The sequence below is a fragment of the Ambystoma mexicanum genome, chromosome 5p (assembly GCF_040938575.1).
Source record: "Ambystoma mexicanum isolate Mex_15411 chromosome 5p, UKY_AmexF1_1, whole genome shotgun sequence".
NCBI classification, from domain to species: Eukaryota; Metazoa; Chordata; class Amphibia; order Caudata; family Ambystomatidae; genus Ambystoma; species Ambystoma mexicanum.
Window position 1 is genome coordinate 50023556 of NC_090930.1, and position 19537 is coordinate 50043092.

The 19537-nt window shown below is 50.7% G+C and overlaps 1 protein-coding gene across 1 annotated transcript in view; it reads right to left on the reverse strand.

The window, feature by feature from the left end:
- Positions 1-11506, reverse strand: part of LOC138480714 (serine protease 23-like) — a 194867-nt gene extending 183361 nt beyond the window's left edge. Inside the window, exon 1 of the mRNA XM_069612420.1 lies at positions 11239-11506. The gene's annotated coding sequence lies outside the window, so the exon portion shown is untranslated. The remainder of the gene's footprint in view (positions 1-11238) is intronic.
- Between the last annotated feature and the right edge of the window lie 8031 nt (positions 11507-19537).

Sequence of the window (19537 nt, forward strand, 5' to 3'; positions counted from 1 at the left end):
ATCTGCGAAGAAATCCATCTGACACCCGAAACCCGCCAAAGCTCGAATCAACCCATCCACCATCACATTAAACAGTATCGCACTAATCACACTCCCCTGCGGCGTCCCAATTTCCATCTTCCAAACCTCAGACATCACCCCCCTCACTCTCACCTGAAAGGTTCTGTCAGCCAAAAACGCCCTAATCCACTGAAACATCCTCCCTTTCACACCCATCTCCAACAGTCTCACCAGCAACCCACTCCTCCACACCATATCATACGCCTTCTCCAAATCCAAAAAGAACGCCCCCCACCATCTCCCCGTCACACAACGCCTCCTCCACTCCAGTCACCAACCTCACTAACGGATCTGCCACCGACCGATTCCTCCTGAACCCACTCTGAAAATCACTCAAACACCCATTCGACTCCAAGTAAAACCCCAATCGCTCAACTACCATCCGTTCCATCACCTTACACAGCACAACAGTCAGTGCAATCGGCATATACAACTTACACTCTGTAGGGACCTTACCACCCTTCAAAATCGCCACCACAATCGCTCTCTTCCACAACCTCGGTAAAACTCCACTCTTCCAGATCTCATTGAACAATGCTAACACCTCCAACTTACATTCCACTGACAACTTCTCCAAAAATACATACATGACCCCATCCACCCCTGGACTAGACCACTTTCCATTCTGAATCGCCCCATCAACTCCACCATAGAAAACAGAACCTCATACTGCTCTTCCCAAGGCCCAACATTCGCCAACAACTCCCGCTTCTCCTCCTCAACCACTCCCATACTTAGTCTCACCGCCTCTGGGAAGTTCTCTGAACTGTGCACTCCCGCAAAATGCTCCCCCAACAAATTCACCTTCTTCCCATCTTCACTGACCACCTCCACCCCTTTCAACAACACAGACATACCACCCTGCGGCCTCATCAACCCGGACATCCGCTTGAACTGCTTCCAAACCTCACCCACACCAGAATTACTCCCCAGAGACCCACAATAGCCCCTCCAATATCCACACTTTCTTTCCCTAGTCACCCTCTGTACCACCGCCTTCGCCTTCTTATATGCTAACAAATCCTCCAACATTCCCGTTCTCACCGCCCTGGCCCTCACCTTCTTACGCGCTGCCACAGCCCATGAACATTCCACCAACCACCAAGGAACCTCCACCTTCCCACCCTTCCCCTTCTCAACCTCCGGAACTGCTGCCACCAACTCTGCTCTCATTCCCTGCACCAAATGCTCATTCCATTCCTCCACCCCCCCCATCTGTATCTCAAGGAACAATCAAATCCTGACATAATCTTTTATACAACTCCCAATCAGCCTTCCTAAGATTCAATCGACTCCCAAGCACCTGAGACCTGACCCCTACTTCACCCCTCACAGTCACCAAAATGCCAGAATGATCACTCCCCATATCCCCATCCTCACGCACCGTCCAGTCACATTCACCTGCAATCGCAGCAGACACCCAGGTCAGATCTAAACACGACAACTTCCCAGTCCTCACATCCAACCGCGTGCCCGAACCGTCATTCAGCAAAAACAGACTCAATTCATCCGCCATACCTTCCTGCAATTCCCCATTAGCATCCGTCCGATCACTACCCCACAACGTATTGGCACTGTTGAAATTGCCACATAAAACACAAGGGCCCACATGTCCCCTTATCACACCAGACAGCACATCCACCTCCACCATCTCACACGGATTATAATAATTCAACACCAAAACTTCAGATCCCCCTACCCAAATCCCCGCCCCGATAACCTCCACAGTTCCATCTACCACAATCTCCCTTGCAACCAACCCCTTCCGAACTGCCAGAGCTACACCGCCCCCTCTCCCCTCCATCCTATCCTTACGAAACAACTCAAAACCCGGCATCACAAACCTCAGATCACCCCTTAACCACGTTTCCTGGATACAAACCACATCAACATTCAATTCCCCACACAACACCGCTTTCAACTCCTGCCCATTCCTCAACAAGCTCCTCGTATTCCACTGCAAAATTCTCAGGCCGACACCCCACTCTGTTTCCGCACTTTAGCAACCTTCGTAAACACATCTAGTTCCAACACATCCACAACATTCAAAAACCTCCTCCCTGCTTCCACCACTCCTTTCATAAGATCCGACACAATGAATGACAAATTCCCCTGAACCCGCTCCAGCACACTCACTATAAAGCACATAAACTCAGTTTTCGGGACAACCATCATTTCTACGCCTTTCACCTCTCCCACCACTCTCTTCCTTCCCGCAGCCTCATCCACCACCAGCTCTCTCCCACACACCTCGTTCACTACTCGTACCAGTTTCACCTTTGCCACTGCCTCCGCATAAGACAAACCTGCCGCCCTCACCTGCACCACCTCTCTTGCCACCCTAATACTCTCACACCCCCTAAACGCAGTAGAGTGCCCCCCTCCACAATTCACACACTTCTCCGGGGTCTCCCCCTTGCATTCCTTAATATCATGATCTCCATCACACCTCCCACAGTGCCTCTCATTCCTGCATACTCTCGCCACATGTCCAAACTGCTGACACTTGTAACATCTCAAAGGCAACGCTACACAAGCTTTCACACGGAACCTCTGGTAACCCAACTCTACTACCTCCGGACACTCCGCCCTCGTAAACCTCATTGCCACAGTCGTTGACACCTCATCCCCTTGTGCAAGTAGAAAGCGCCCCATATCTGGGCACAGCCTCCTCACTTATGGAGACAAACTAAAGCTAAAAAGTGTGACGGGTGGAGGTTGTGAATTAATCTTAGCCACTGGCATTGGTTTGGTGAACCTTCACACCACTGTTTTCAGCCTGTCTGTGCCATTGCAGATGTAAAACAACCATATGCAAATCACCCTTCGTCCTGAGACCAATGGGAGAAGTGCAGCTTGAAGTGCTAGGCCACATCTCCTCTGCCCAGAAACACACGCACACTCAGACGTGTTTCAGCCATGTTGGGCTTCATCAGAGAGTTGCAGCTGTGCTGCTTATGGCCCGGCAGAACCACCCTTGGTTTGCATGTGGCCTTCCCTCGTCTGTCATGCTGTGAGGCTGACCTATGGTGGCTTGGCGGGTTGCCCAGAGCAACTCCAGTGGCTTAGACTAATTCCAAACCTTCTAACAATCACTTTACCGTTCTAGCCTAGTGCTAATACCATTCCACATTGGCACTGGCGCAAACCTTGCATTGAAAGGAGAGGTTGCTATGCTAAGGCAGTCGGGACCCTAATGCTAATGGTGTGCAACACTGCACTTGCACCCGGGCAGCGTTTCCGTTCGCTGGTCCATTGCACGCTTCAGCTCTGTGACCCATATTCAAGGCACCAACAAGAGACGCGGTGTGACTTTTCAGTTCCTGATATTTTGGTCTATACATGTGCACAGAGAGACACATACATACACTCAAGCCCACCAGCACAGTCATTCCCATGTGCATTGCATACCCTTATTAGCTATAGTAGCCATGTTGTTACTACAACTATTGCTCGCACCCATTATTTACGATTCCATCTATTGTACACTGCCCAACATATTATCCGACACGTTACCCTGTCTCCAACTCATGGATTCCAACTTGTGCTCCAGTGGCTCTACCTTACACCTCACCATGACACATATTCTTCCATGTTCAACTGACATCAGGCCTTCTAAATTCATGCAACCATGTCTTAACTCTGGACTACAACCCCCAACTCAAGACTTTAAGGAAAGCAAAAACAACAGCAGAATCCACCTGGAAAAAGTCCACATCAGAGTCCAACAAGGACGACTTCACGGCCGCCTCAACTATCTACAAGGCAGCTATTATCCAGGCCATAAAGATCATTTCAATGATCGCATAGCTAAAGCCATGTCCAGTACCAAGGAATTATTCAATATATTGAAAGAACTAGAAACACCAGCCCCCGAACCTGATACTTGCACCAAACATACTTCTTGGTGCTCGAAAATTCTGAAGGCGCTCCAAGATAAAATCAGCCTACTCCTAGACAAAATCCAAAGAAAAAAAGCCTTATTGATACAGCCACCCATGAGGACATACCGCTTCGCCCGGTTCTGAATATACCGCAATTTACATTCAAAACCCTCTCCATCAAAGAAGTTTAATCAATTATACTCAAACTTAAACCGTCGAACTGCCAGGGTGACAGTTGTCCCGGCCCGCTTATCAAAGAGGCAGCCGTAGAACTTGCTCTGTTCATTACCTCGCTCATTAACTTCTTATTTAACACAAACTCTGTACTCCCCCCTACTAAAAAAAACCTTCCTTGGACCCTAATAACCCATCCAACTCCAGACCCATCACCACAGTCCCTTTCCTGTTGAAAATCCTGAACCGTACAGCTTATCTCCAGATACAGCAACACCTGGAATCAAACAATCTACTAGGACTAAGACAGTCAGGGTTCAGACCGAGACACGGGACAGAGTCAGCACTCGTCAATTTGAAATCCCAAATTCAGAACTTAAAAGACAAAGGCTAGTCAGCCTTACTTCTACTACTCGACCTCTCTGCGACTTTTGACTTGGTGAACCATAACATTTTATGTAAACACCTGTCATTTGCCGCACACTTCTCGGACCAAGCTAACGCATGGATTGAATCCTTCCTCAGTAACAGGTCCATGAGAGTCCTCGCCCCTTCTGCCACCTCCCCAGCTTCACCTATGACCTGTGGGATACCACAGGGATCATGCGTCTTCCCAACTCTGTACAATGTGTTCACCAAGCCTCTTTTTGATATACATGACCATCTGGGTATTATTTACAATAATTATGTGGATGATACCCAGATACTCATACCATCACTGGTGAAGACAGTGTAGACAGTAAGACACTCAATTATATCTATAGGGTAGAGGAGGTCCCAAATAAAGCCTGCACTCCCATCACCCATTTTGAAGTACCAGGAACATTCACACCAAAATATGTGACGTATGATGAGCAAATAAACCAGCAGAGAGCCGCAGTAGGGCTCTGACCAGTACCCATCAGAAGAGCAACACCTATTGAAGTACCAATCACCAGACAACCATGGACAGTAAGGTATCCATTGACCCTACCAACAAATGAAACGAAATGAAGATTGCCTAAGAAACCAAAAAGGTCTTAATGGAAGACGAATGGTGACGTCAAGAGAGCCCGGACGGACTCACAGATAGAACCATCATTTGAAATGACAAACCAAGAATGACACAAGGAGACGAAAACGCTATGAGAAAACAGATTGTGAGTTTAAAGTGATAGGAAGCTATCAAAGTGTAAGAGAGTTAAGCTGTAAGCAGGATGAAGATATTCAACCAGCTAACACCTGTACATATGCTTGGAACCGCAAGAAAGCTAAGAAAACAGTACAGCTTACTATGCTAAGTAGAAGAATAGCGTGGCAAGTACCATTGTACATAATCTACCTCAAAACAAAGCACATTATTATAAGTGCGGTTCCACTTTACACGAAAGGCAGAATCAACTCAGGTTACTAGAGGCCAAACAAGACAAGATTCATATTCTAGCAAAATGAGAAGAGAGGGCTGAAATGAAACTCAGCAGATGCAACTCATGCCAAGAGAGCCAAGGTCATACCAATAGAAGGAACGAACAGTAGCTACATCTAATTGAAACTTAAGAACAGAATATCCTGTCTCTGAAAGGTCAAGATAAGGAAGCGTAGGCAGCTGGCAAGCTGAATAAGAATTAAATGCACAAATCAAGAGTAACTAGGAAAATTCACTGTGTCTGCATCACGTGACCGAGTGAGGAGAAGCACGAGTTCACACCTACGTGTGGCATCTGCCCAGGAGAAGATATCGGAACTTTCCCAGACAGAAGATGCAGTTTCGAGGCCAACCACAGTAACATTATTGACACATTGTTGTTGAAGTGATGATTGATTGTAACCTTAATTGGAGGAAGGCCAGGTAGCTGAGGGGGCACCCTGCACCAGGCTGACCATTCTGCGTGCTGCTAAGTAAAGTGGAAATTTATGCATGGGGTTGATGCCAACCCAATCACAATGGACCACATAATCTAGGGTCCTATAGTAGTAGAACCAATGGGACGTAGTACTTTTAGTGACATCTACAGGAGCTATTTTGAAGGAAGGGCTTAGATGCCCACCTGACAGTATTTACCCAATCCCTTCACTCCGTTACCATATAGAGATATAGAACCTATATTAAAGTTACCTTTTCCAAACCAATAGAAATGCTTGTTAACTCATGTTGAATTTTCAGTATAAATTATGTGTTTTTTATGAAGTTCATTGGAGTTGAAGCGAGACAGACTATCGCATCACTGCTGATTGCCATGACTCCCCGTTTTTTGTACTTGTCATTAAACGGACTCCCTTTGCAAAACCATTGAGTTGTCCTTATTGATTGGTGTTGGAGTAATAAATCTTCACCCCTATCAATCTCAAGGTGCAGCTATCCCGTCTTAAGTGCTCTCTGAGCCAACCTCGGCTATATGGGCCGACCAGAGGTCTCCTGAGTACAATAGTACTATACAAATCTGGATGGCAAAGCACAGTCTCCGTCTAAATGACAAAACGACCGAATTACTCCTTCTTGGCTCTCCTGCCAAATTGAACAAGTTAGGGCCTATGTTCTCATCTTTTAACATGGATGGTAACCTCATTAAAGTAGAAAAAGAGGTAAAAACCCTAGGAATATACATGGACTCTGCCCTCATATTTACGAGACAAACCAATGCCTTAGCCTCTTCTACGGCACTGACCTGCAAGCTCATCACAGCTTGCCGACCCTACCTGACTCTGACAAACTGCTCTTCAGTAGCAAGAGCATTTGTTTTATCAAAACTCGACTACTGTAATGCACTTTACCCGGGGACATCTCAGCCTGTAACATTCCTAGAAAACACCACATTGCAACTACTAGACAATCTATAAAGTGGCTCAAAATCAAGCAAAGGATAGATCTGAAGTCACTTTCACTCACTCACAAGTGTCTCTACAATCAGGCACCAACCTTTCTAGTGGACACCCTTTCACGCCACACCTCTGCGCAACCTACTAGATCTGCTCAAGCACATAGGGTCTCCATCCCACGTTTCAACCAACAACGGGCAGGCGGAGCCAGCTTCCCAGTCCTTGCGGCTAAGAAATGGAATCATCTCCCCATCCACATCAGAGAAGAACCTTCATTCGCACAATTTCGCTTAAAGGTAAAAAGCTGGTTCCATGATCAAGACATCAACCCGTCTTCTCTGCCAAATGAACCCACCAAACCTCCCTTCACAACCGATCAGCACTGTAAGTTCCTACCCTCTACTTCTCAGACCTACTGTACATATACTCCCTTGCTGTACTCCACCATCACATCCCCTTCATATGTAATGAGTGCTCCACTGCACTGATTGCTTACGCATGTGTATTTATTTATTCATGTACACTTAACATGTCAAACTCTGACTGTAAGCAACGTTAATGATGCACCTTTTCTGGGCCCTCCGGGATATCCCTCCGGGATATCTGCACTTCCGTGCCCACACAGTAAGATCTGATAGTCTGTGTCTATGAAACTTGTAATGTTTAATGTTCCTGTTTATCCTACACGTGTGTAACCTGTAAGATTAGCGCCCAGTTTCCTCAGAGCTTGGCCGCGCTTCACAAATAAATAAATACAAATACAAATACTTGCTACATATAGTTACAAACCCACGTATGTATGGAAGCATGAGTATATACATTACATGCTGCCTATTCAGAACCAACAATTCATAGCAATGATGGCGTCTCTTTGAAAGATGACTATTAAGATGGTATTTATTGAGCGCGGACTTGGCTTCGAGAAGCAACAGAACGCTTTACAGAGGTAAACACCAATACAGGTACACAACAGAGCTCTTTACAGAGGTGTACAACATTACAGATGCATAAAAGAGTGCTTTTCATAGGGAACAGATATACACTGCGGGTAGGATACAGAGGGCCAGGGTGGCAGGGAGGATTGCGCGGGCCGCGTCTAACGAGTCAGGTGGCGCGAGGGGCGACATGGTGGCCTAGGTGTTGAGGAGGAGAGACTTCTTGGAGAGGTGGGTCTTGAGTTCTTTTCTGAATTGTAGGAGCGTGGGGGCAAGTCTGATGCTGACCAGTCATACTTTTGAGATATGATGCCATACCTTTGAGAGATGATGTCATACCTTTTAGATATGATGTCATACCTTTGAGAGATGATGTCATACCTCTGAGATATGATGTCATACCTTAGAGAGGGGCTGGCATACCTTTGAGAGATGACGTCATACCTTTGAGATATGATGTCATACCTTTGAGAGATGCCATCATACCTTTGAGATATGATGTCATACCTTTGAGAGATGATGTCATACCTCTGAGATATGATGTCATACCTTTGAGAGGGGATGGCATACCTTTGAGAGATGACGTCATACCTTTGAGAAATTATGTCATACCTTGGAGAGATGCCATCATACCTTTGAGAGATGACATCATACCTTTCAGATAGGATATCATACCTTTGAGAGATGATGTCATACCTTTGAGATATGATGTCATACCTTTGAGATATGCCATCATACCTTTGAGAGATGTCGTCATACCTTTGAGATATGATGTCATACCTCTGACATATGATGTCATACCTTTGAGAGGGACTGGCATACCTTTGAGAGATGATGTCATACCTTTGAGCGATGATGTCATACCTTTGAGAGATGACATCGTACCTATGAGAGATTCCATCATACCTTTGGAAGATGACGCCATACTGAATCCTTTTTGTAACTCATGTAAATGAACATTTCTATGCATTATGCATTTCGACCAATGGGCAGCCTAGGGTCTGAAGCTAGTCAGTTGCACTGATGTATCGCCACGCATGGCAGACACTTTAAATAATCAAAACCAGAGCGTGTGTTTAGCTGGAATGGTGCACACTGCGAGTGGGGCAGTGCAGGGGGGCAGATCTGGACCCATGGAATCCATTCCCTGCCAGCACTGAACAGCTGCGGTCCAATGTATTTACAGCGGCTTGTTTCAGCAGCAGCCCCCGTCCTAGTAACAGCAAACACGGAGCTTATTATCGGGATTCCGGGCTCCCCAGGACCAGGGGCCTCACCGCGGGCAGAAGCTGCGAAAGCCCAGTCATTCCACACAAAAAACCTGGAAACTGTCTTCAGTAAAAGCCCACCTGCTGAGTGACGTAACCTCGGGCCATCATCACTCAACTTACTGCTCCAAATATGTCCTCAACTGAGAAACAAACCGTGCTCTGCTGAAGCAACCTCACCCTGCCACAAAAGGTGCATGCCAATCGCGTGTGGGTTTATAAACACGCTTATACCACATGGATTACAGAAACTTTGCACTGGTGCAAGCGCAACGTGTGCACGGTATTAGCACTAGAGCAAAGTGTGCACGGTATTAGCACTAGAGCAAAGTGTGCACGGTATTAGCACTAGAGCAAAGTTTGCACGGTATTAGCACTAGAGCAAAGTGTGCTATATTTTTAAAAACACTGGGACACATTAAAAAACCATAGCACCCGGACAAGTGCAGTTTGGCATATTAAAAGCTCCAGGGCAAAAATTGCTCTAGTGCTAAACAGATAAATGTGTTATGCATGTTTGCACCAGGGCAAAGTGTGCCCTAGTGCTAATAACATTCCACATTAGCACGAGGGCCAACTTTGCCCTGGTGAAAACATGTAGTGAAAATGCATCCTTTTTGCACTCGGGCAATGTTTGCCCTGGTGCTTTTAATATGCCAAACTGCACTTGTCCAGGTGCTATCGTTTTTTAATGTGTCCCAGTGTTTTTAAAAATAGGGCACACGTTGCCCTGGTGCTAATACAGGGCAAACTTTGCACTTGAACAGGTGCAAAGTTTCTGTAACCTGGCCCCTGGTGGCTACTTATGTGCAGAAGACTGCGCCTCTTTCTGCGGCATGTCTTGGAAATGCCGCCACACTCGGCTACCCTTCCCGCCGGTTTACTGTGGGATTACCTCTGTTCCCCCGTGATAAACCCACTCGTTTCTGGGGTGAAGTTTGAGGTTTACCCCCTGCTCCAGGCCGGAGGGAAACCCCCCACTCTGTCTCGGAAGGCGACCGCCGCGGAACTCGCAGTGAGGCCCGGGTTCCGGGTGTGAGGCGTGTACCCCCTGTGAAGCCGAGCTATGTTTTCACATGTTAAATCACGCAGCCATGCCAGGACACGGGCATTAAGGACCAATAATGCCATCATAGGGTTCGGCTGACATTGATTAACCACGTGGCTTGGGCCTTTCCATTTACCGCACCAGATAACGATTCCGTTAAACTACAGCGCTTGTGGGAGGCAGCAAGCGCAACGCGCTGCATGCAATCTTGACAAAAGTATCACTCACATGTATACAAATGTGTGTATGTATATCCAGGCACATGCATCTGAAGATGTGTACCAGCACCTCTGGGCCTTGCAGATGTGCACGACATGTAAATAACATGCCCGTATGTTCTGCCCACCCACTCTTAGAAATCCTGTGCACGTGTAAATGCTCACACACACACTTATGCATGTGAACATAAATGAATGCACACGTGGGCATACACATATCTAAACAGCAGTACACACGTGAAAGTGCATGCGTATTTAAATCCACATATATGTTTTTATACACAGACGCACACACGTTAAAACCACTGGCACACGTGAAATCATATAGGCACATAAGCACACATTGACACACCCATGTCATTGTAGCCTTCATATTTGCACATACACGCGAGTACATGTGTGCACCTTATCATATAGTACGCACATGCACACGTGCATGTGTGATGGAGCCCGGTGACAGCGTGCATTTGCGAGAGTTCTCTCCGCGTCCTCGGTATTGGCGTCTCTCTGCGTTTTCTGGCTGTCTCTCACTGGTTCTGTGGTCTCTCTTTCTGCCCCTGTCCCCCCTCTCTCTCTCTCCGCTGCCTGCACGGGTCTCCCTGTCTCTGCCTGTCTTCTGTTTATCTCTTCTCTCCTTGCCGTCTCCCTGTCACAGCAGTCACTTGGTTTATTACTGCTTGTAATCTTGTGTCCCTGCTGTCTACGGGCGCAGTCTCTAGCCCCGCTCCCGGCGGTCTCTTCTTACATGGAGCACTTTCTTGTGACTTTCTCCCACTCTCCCTTCACGCCCCCAGGCGCCGTCACTCTCTCTCTCTCTCTCACTCATGCACACCCGCAGTTCGCGGATTTTCTAACCTTGAGGTCCGGGCGGCGCCTCCTCCTGCGCTCTCGCCACCTGTGCCGGTCAGCGGGGGTCCGCCCTGCACCCCGGGGGGCCTCGGGAGCCGGGGTGGAGGGTGACCTTCCTCCAGGAACTTCCAGCTCCAGCTCTGACTGTGACAGCCCCGCTCAGGGGAGGGCTGAGATGAGAGGGAGGAGGGAGCCCGGGAGAGGGCGCTGCACAGTCAGGAGCAGAGTGCTGCAGGCATGCCTCTGCATGGAGAATCCTGCACCTCGGCCGGGGAGGGAGTTGGCTCACAGTGCAGGTGTGGTAGGCGTGTGCACGCCCAGGGTGCGTGCAGTACACGTGGCACACACACATCCCCACAATAGCTCGCCGAGGACACACGTCCGAGGGCGATTATCTGCGCCTTGTGCAGATGTGCAAGTCACGAAATGCGCCCCGCGCGGGTGCATCACTCAAGAGGAGCCGCCTGCCCGGTGTGTGTCTGTCAAAAGGCGACGCTCCAAGAGGTGCATGCCCCAGGTGGAGCGTGGGCTCCAGGTGTGTCTGTAAAGAGGTGCATGCCCCAGGTGAAGCGTGGGCTCCAGGTCTGTCTCCAGGTGTGTCTGCAAAGAGGTGCATGCCCCAGGTGAAGCGTGGGCTCCAGGTCTGTCTCCAGGTGTGTCTGCAAAGAGGTGCATGCCCCAGGTGAAGCGCATGCTCCAGGTTTGTCTGTAAAGAGGTGCATCACCCAGGTGAAGCACGTGCTCCAGGTGTGTCTGTAAAGAGGTGCATGCCCCAGGTGAAGTGCATGCTCCAGGTGTGTCTGTAAAGAGGTGCATGCCCCAGGTAAAGCACAGGCTCCAGGTGTGTCTGTAAAGAGGTGCATGGCCCAGGTGAAGCGCGTGCTCCAGGTGTGTCTGTAAAGAGGCGCATGGCCCAAGTGAAGTGTGGGCTCCAGGTGTGTCTGTAAAGAGGTGCATGCCCCAGGTGGAGCGCGGGCTCCAGGTGTGACTGTAGAGAGGTGCATGCCCCAGGTGGAGCGTGGGCTCCAGGTGTGACTGTAGAGAGGTGCATGCCCCAGGTGAAGCTTGTGCTCCAGGTGTGTCGGTAAAGAGGTGCATGCCCCAGGTGGAGCGCGGGCTGCAGGTGTGACTGTAGAGAGGTGCATGCCCCAGGTGAAGAGCGGGCTCCAGGTGTGTCTGTAAAGAGGTGCACGGCCGAGGTGAAGCTCGTGCTCCAGGTGTGTCGGTAAAGAGGTGCACGGCCAAAGTGAAGCGCGGGCTCTAGGTGTGTCTGTAAAGAGGTGCATGCCCCAGGTGAAGAGCGGGCTCCAGGTGTGTCTGTAAAGAGGAGCACGGCCCAGGTGAAGCGCAGGCTCCAGGTGTGTCTGTAAAGAGGTGCACGGCCAAAGTGAAGCGCAGGCTCTAGGTGTGTCTGTAAAGAGGTGCATGCCCCAGGTGAAGCGCAGGCTCCAGGTGTGTCTGTAAAGAGGTGCATGCCCAAGGTGAAGCACGGGCTCCAGGTGTGTTTGTAAAGAGGTCCATGGCCCAGGTAAAGCACATGCTCCAGATGTGTAGGTAAAGAGGGGCATGCCCCAGGTGAAGCGCGGGCTCCGGGTGTGTTTGTAAAGAGGTGCATGCCCCAGGTGAAGCACGGACTCCAGGTGTGTTTGCAAAGAGGTGCATGGCCCAGGTAAAGCACATGCTCCAGGTGAGTCTGTAAAGAGGTACATGCCCCAGGTGAAGCACGTGCTCCAGGTGTGTCTGTAAAGAGGTGCATCACCCAGGTGAAGCGCGTGCTCCAGGTGTGTCTGTAAAGAGGTGCATCACCCAGGTGAAGCGCATGCTCCAGGGGTGTCTGTAAAGAGGTGCATCACTCAGGTGAAGCGCGTGCTCCAGGTGTGTATGTAAAGGGGTGCATGCCCCAGTTGAAGTGCTGGCTACAGGTGTGTTTGTAAAGAGGTGCATGCCCCAGGTGAAGTGCGTGCTCCAGGTGTGTCTGTAAAGAGGTGCATCACCCAGGTGAAGCGCGTGCTCCAGGTGTGTCTGTAAAGAGGTGCATCACCCAGGTGAAGCGTGTGCTCCAGGTGTGTATGTAAAGGGGCGCATGCCCCAGTTGAAGCGCGGGCTCCAGGTGTGTCTGTAAAGAGGTGCATGGCCCAGGTGAAGCGCATGCTCCAGGTGTGTTTGTAAAGAGGTGCATGGCCCAGGTGAAGCGCATGCTACAGGTGTGTTTGTAAAGAGGTGGATCACCCAGGTGAAGTGCTTGCTCCAGGTGTGTCTGTAAAGAGGGGCATGCCTCAGGTGAAGTGCATGCTCCAGGTGTGTCTGTAAAGAGATGCATGCCCCAGGTAAAGCTCATGCTCCAGGTGTGTTTGTAAAGAGGTGCATGGCCCAGGTGAAGCACATGCTCCAGATGTGTATGAAAAGAGGTGCTCGCTACAGGGGAAGCGCGGGGTCCAGGTGTGTCTGTAAAGAGGTGCATGGCCCAGGTGAAGCACGTGCTCCAGGTGTGTCTGTAAAGAGATGCATACCCCAGGTGAAGCGCGGGCTCCAGGTGTGTCTGTAAAGAGGTGCATGCCCCAGGTAAAGCGCATGCTCCAGGTGTGTCTGTAAAGAGGTGCATGCAGCGAGTGAAGAGCATGCTCCAGGTGTGTCTGTAAAGAGGTGCATGGCCCAGGTGAAGCACATGCTCCAGACGTGTCTGAAAAGAGGTGCTTGCTATAGGGGAAGTGCGGGGTCCAGGTGTGTCTGTAAAGAGGTGCATGGCCCAGGTGAAGCGCGTGCTCCAGGTGTGTATGTAAAGAGGTGCTTGCCCCAGGTGAACCGCGGGCTCCAGGTGTGTCTGTAAAGAGGTGCATGGCCCAGGTAAAGCTTGTGTTCCAGGTGTGTCTGAAAAGAGGTGCATGGCCCAGGTGAAGCTCGTGCTCCAGGTGTGTCTGTAAAGAGGTGCATGCCCCAGGTGAAGTGCATGCTCCAGGTGTGTCTGTAAAGAGGTGCTTGCCCCAGGTGAAACGCGGGCTCCAGGTGTGTCTGTAAAGAGGCACATGGCCCAGGTGAAGCTCGTGCTCCAGGTGTGTATTTTAAAGAGGAGCATAGCCCAGGTGAAGCTCGTGCTCCAGGTGTGTCTGTGAAGAGGTGCACGGCCCAGATGAAGCACGGGATCCAGGTGTGTCTTTAAAGAGGTGCATGGCCCAGGTGAAGCGCGTGCTCAAGGTGTGTATGTAAAGATATGCTTACCCCAGGTGAAGTGCGGGCTCCAGGTGTGTCTGTAAAGAGGTGCATGGCCCAGGTGAAGCTCGTGCTCCATGTGTGTCTGTAAAGAGGTGCATGCCCAGGTGAAGCGCGTGCTCCAGGTGTGTCTGTAACGAGGTGCACGGCCCAGGTGAAGCGCAGGCTCCAGGTGTATCTGTAAAGAGGTACATGGCCCAGGTGAAGTGCAGGCTCCAGGTGTGTAAGTAAAGAGGTGAATGGCCCAGGTGAAGCTTGTGCTCCAGGTGCATCTGTAAAGAGGTGCATGCCCCAGGTGAAGCCCAGGATCCAGGTGTGTCTGTAAAGAGGTTCATGCCACAGGTAAAGTGCATGCTCCAAGTGTCTTTAAAGAGGTGCATGGCCCAGGCGAAGGGTGTGCTCCAGGTGTGTCTGTAAAGAGGTGCATGGCCCAAGTGAAGAGCATGCTCCAGATGTGTCTGTAAAGAGTTGCATGGCCCAGGTGCAGCTTGTGCTCCAGGTGTGTCTGTAAGGAGGTGCTTGCTACAGGGGAAGCACATGCTGCAGGTGTGTCTTTAAAGAAGTGCATGGCCCAGGTAAAACGCATGCTCCAGGTGTGTCTGTAAAGAGGTGCTTGGCCCAGGTGAAGTGTGTGCTCCAGTTGTATATGTAAAGAGTGCATGCCCCTGGTGAAGCGCGGGCTCCAGGTGTGTCTGTAAAGAGGTGCATGCCCCAGGTAAAGAGCATGCTCCAGGTTTGTCTTTAAAGAGGTGCATGCCACAGGTGAAACGTGTGCTCCAGGTGTGTCTGTAAAGAGGCGCATGACCCAAGTGAAGAGCATGCTCCAGATGTGTCTATAAAGAGGTGCATGGCCCAGGTACAGCTTGTGCTCCAAGTGTGTCTGTAAAGAGGTGCATGGCCCAGGTAAACCACATGCTCCAGGTGTGTCTGTAAAGAGGTGCATGCCCCAGGTAAAGCACATGTTCCAGGTGTGTCTGTAAAGAGGTGCATGCCCCAGGTAAAGCGCATGCTCCAGGTGTGTCTGTAAAGAAGTGCTTGCTACAGGGGAAGCACATGCTGAAGATGTGTCTTTAAAGAAGTGCATGGCCCAGGTGAAATACATGTTCCAGGTGTGTCTGTAAAGAGGTGCCTGGCCCAGGTAAAACGCATGCTCCAGGTGTGTCTGTAAAGAGGTGCTTGGCCCAGGTGAAGTGTGTGCTCCAGTTGTGTATGTAAAGAGTGCATGCCCCTGGTGAAGCGCGGGCTCCAGGTGTGTCTGTAAAGAGGTGCATGCCCCAGGTAAAGAGCATGCTCCAGGTTTGTCTTTAAAGAGGTGCATGCCACAGGTGAAACGTGTGCTCCAGGTGTGTCTGTAAAGCGGCGCATGACCCAAGTGAAGAGCATGCTCCAGATGTGTCTATAAAGAGGTGCATGGCCCAGGTGCAGCTTGTGCTCCAAGTGTGTCTGTAAAGAGGTGCATGGCCCAGGTAAACAAAATGCTCCAGGTGTGTCTGTAAAGAGGTGCATGCCCCAGGTAAAGCGCATGTTCCAGGTGTGTCTGTAAAGAGGTGCATGCCCCGGGTAAAGCGCATGCTCCAGGTGTGTCTGTAAAGAAGTGCTTGCTACAGGGGAAGCACATGCTGCAGGTGTGTCTGTAAAGAAGTGCATGGCCCAGGTGAAATGCATGTTCCGGGTGTGTCTGTAAAGAGGTGCCTGCCCCAGGTGAAACGCATGCTCCAGGTGTGTCTGTAAAGAGGTGCTTGACCCAGGTGAAGTGTGTGCTCCAGTTGTATATGTAAAGAGTGCATGCCCCAGGTGAAGCGCGGGCTCCAGGTGTGTCTGTATAGAGGTGCATGCCCCAGGTAAAGAGCATGCTCCAGGTTTGTCTTTAAAGAGGTGCATGCCACAGGTGAAACGTGTGCTCCAGGTGTGTCTGTCAAGAGGCGCATGACCCAAGTGAAGAGCAGGCTCTAGATGTGTCTGTAAAGAGGTGTATGGCCCAGGTGCAGCTTGTGCTCCAAGTGGGTCTGTAAAGGAGTGCATGGCCCAGGTGAACCACGTGCTCCAGGTGTGTCTGTATAGAGGTGCATGCCCCAGGTAAAGCGCATGCTCCAGGTGTGTCTGTAAAGAGGGGCATGGCCCAGGTGAAGCTCATGCTCCAGGTGTGTTTGTGAAGAGGTGCTTGCTACAGGGGAAGTGCGTTCTCCAGGTGTGTCTGTAAAGAGGTGCATGCCCCAGTTAAAGCGCATGCTCCAGGTGTGTCTGTAAAGAGGGGCATGGCCCAGGTGAAGCTCATGCTCCAGGTGTGTTTGTGAAGAGGTGCTTGCTACAGGGGAAGTGCGTTCTCCAGGTGTGTCTGTAAAGAGGTGCACGGACCAGTTGAAGCGCGGTCTCCAGGTGTATCTTTAAAGAGGTGCATGGGCCAGGTGAAGCTCATGCTCCAGGTGTGTCTGGAAAGAGGTGCTTGCTACAGGGAAAGCGCGTTCTCCAGGTGTCACTGTAAAGAGGTGCATGGCCCAGTTGAAGCGCAGGCTCCAGGTGTGTCTTTAAAGAGATGCATGGCCCAGGTGAAACGTGTGCTCCAGTTGTGTATGTAAAGAGGTGCATGCCCCAGGTGAAGCGCCGGCTCCAGGTGAGTCTGTAAAGAGGTGCATGCCCCAGGTAAAGTGCATGCTCCAGGTGTGTCTGTAAAGAGGTTCATGCCCCAGGTAAAGCGCATGCTCCAGGTGTGTCTGTAAAGAGGGGCATGGCCCAGGTGAAGCTCATGCTCCAGGTGTGTCTGGAAAGAGGTGCTTGCTAAAGGGAAAGCGCGTTCTCCAGGTGTGACTGTAAAGAGGTGCATGGCCCAGTTGAAGCGCAGGCTCCAGGTGTGTCTTTAAAGAGGTGCATGGCCCAGGTGAAGTGCATGTTTAAGGTGTGTCTGTAAAGAGGTGCATGGCCCAGGTGAAATGCATGTTCCAGGTGTGTCTGTAAAGAGGTGCCTGCCCCAGGTGAAACGCATGCTCCAGGTGTGTCTGTAAAGAGGTGCATGGCCCAGGTGAAACGTGTGCTCCAGTTGTGTATGTAAAGAGGTGCATGCCACAGGTGAAGCGCCGGCTCCAGGTGAGTCTGTAAAGAGGTGCATGCCCCAGGTAAAGCGCATGCTCCAGGTGTGTCTGTAAAGAGGTGCATGCCCCAGGTAAAGCGCATGCTCCAGGTGTGTCTGTAAAGAGGGGCATGGCCCAGGTGAAGCTCATGCTCCAGGTTTGTGTGGAAAGAGGTGCTTGCTACAGGGAAAGCGCGTTCTCCAAGTGTGACTGTAAAGAGGTGCATGGCCCAGTTGAAGCGCAGGCTCCAGGTGTGTCTTTAAAGAGGTGCATGGCCCAGGTGAAGCGCGTGCTCCAGGTGTGTCTGTAAAGAGGTGCACGGCCCAGTTGAAGCGCAGGCTCCAGGTGTGTCTGTAAAGAGGTGCTTGCTACAGGGGAAGCGAGTGCTCCAGGTGAGTCTGTAAAGAGGTGCATGCCCCAGGTAAAGCACATGCTCCAGGTGTGTCTGGAAAGAGGTGCTTGCTACAGGGAAAGCGCGTTCTCCAGGTGTGTCTGTAAAGAGGTGCATGGCCCAGTTGAAGCGCAGGCTCCAGGTGTGTCTTTAAAGAGGTGGATGGCCCAGGTGATGCGCATGCTCAAAGTGTGTATGTAAAGAGGTGCATGCCCCAGGTGAAGCGCGTGCTTCAGGTGTGTCTGTAAAGAGGTGCACGGCCCAGTTGAAGCGCAGGCTCCAGGTGTGTCTGTAAAGAGGTGCTTGCTACAGGGGAAGCGAGTGCTCCAGGTGAGTCTGGAAAGAGGTGCATGCCCCAGGTAAAGCACATGCTCCAGGTGTGTCTGGAAAGAGGTGCATGCCCCAGGTAAAGCGCATGCTCCAGGTGTGTCTGTAAAGAGGGGCATGGCCCAGGTGAAGCTCGTGCTAAAGGTGTGTCTGTAAAGAGGTGCTTGCTACAGGGGAAGTGCATGCTCCAGGTGTGTCTGTAAAGAGATGCCTGCCCCAGGTGAAACGCATGCTCCAGGTGTGTCTTTAAAGAGGTGCATGACCCAGGTGAAGCGTGTGCTCCAGTTGTGTATGTAAAGAGGTGCATGGCCCAGGTGAAGCGCATGCTCAAGATGTGTATGTAAAGAGGTGCTTGCCCCAGGTGAAGCGCAGGCTCCAGGTGTGTCTGTAAAGAGGTGCATGGCCCGTGAAGCTCGTGCTCCAGGTGTGTCTGTAAAGAGGTGCACGGCCCAGGTGAAGCGCAAGCTCCAGGTGTGTCTGTAAATAGGTGCTTGCTACAGGGGAAGCGAGTGCTCAAGGTGAATCTGTAAAGAGGTGCATGCCCCAGGTAAAGCACATGCTCCAGGTGTGTCTGTAAAGAGGTGCATGCCCCAGGTAAAGTGCATGCTCCAGGTGTGTCTGTAAAGAGGGGCATTGCCCAGGTGAAACTGGTGCTAAAGGTGTGTCTGTAAAGAGGTACTTGCTACAGGGGAAGTGCATTCTCCAGGTGTGTCTGTAAAGAGGTGCATGCCCAAAGTAAAGTGCATGCTCCAGGTCTGTCTATAAAGAGGTGCCTTCCCCAGGTGAAACGCATGCTCCAGTTGTGTCTGTAAAGATGTGCATGGCCCTGGTGAAGCGTGTGCTCCAGTTGTGTATGTAAAGATGTGCATGCCCCAGGTGAAGCGCAGGCTCCAGGTGTGTCTGTAAAGAGGTGCATGCCACAAGTGAAGCTTGTGCTCCCGGTTTGTCTGTAAAGAGGTGCATGGCCCAGGTGAAGCACGTGTTCCAGGTGTGTCTGTTAAGAGGTGCACGGCCCAGGTGAAGCGCAGGCTCCAGGTGTATCTGTAAAGAGGTGCATGGCCCAGGTGAAGCGCAGGCTCCAGGTGTGTCTGTAAAGAAGTGCTTTCCCCAGGTGAAGTGCGGGCTCCAGGTGTGTCTGTAAAAAGGTGCATGGCCCAGGTGAAGCTCGGGCTCCAGGTGTGTCTGTAAAGAGGTGCATGCCCCAGGTAAAGAGCATGCTCCCGGTGTGTCTGTAAAGAGGTGCATGGCCCATGTGAAATGCATGCTCCAGGTGTATCTGTAAAGAGGTGCCTGCTCCAGGTGAAATGCATGCTCC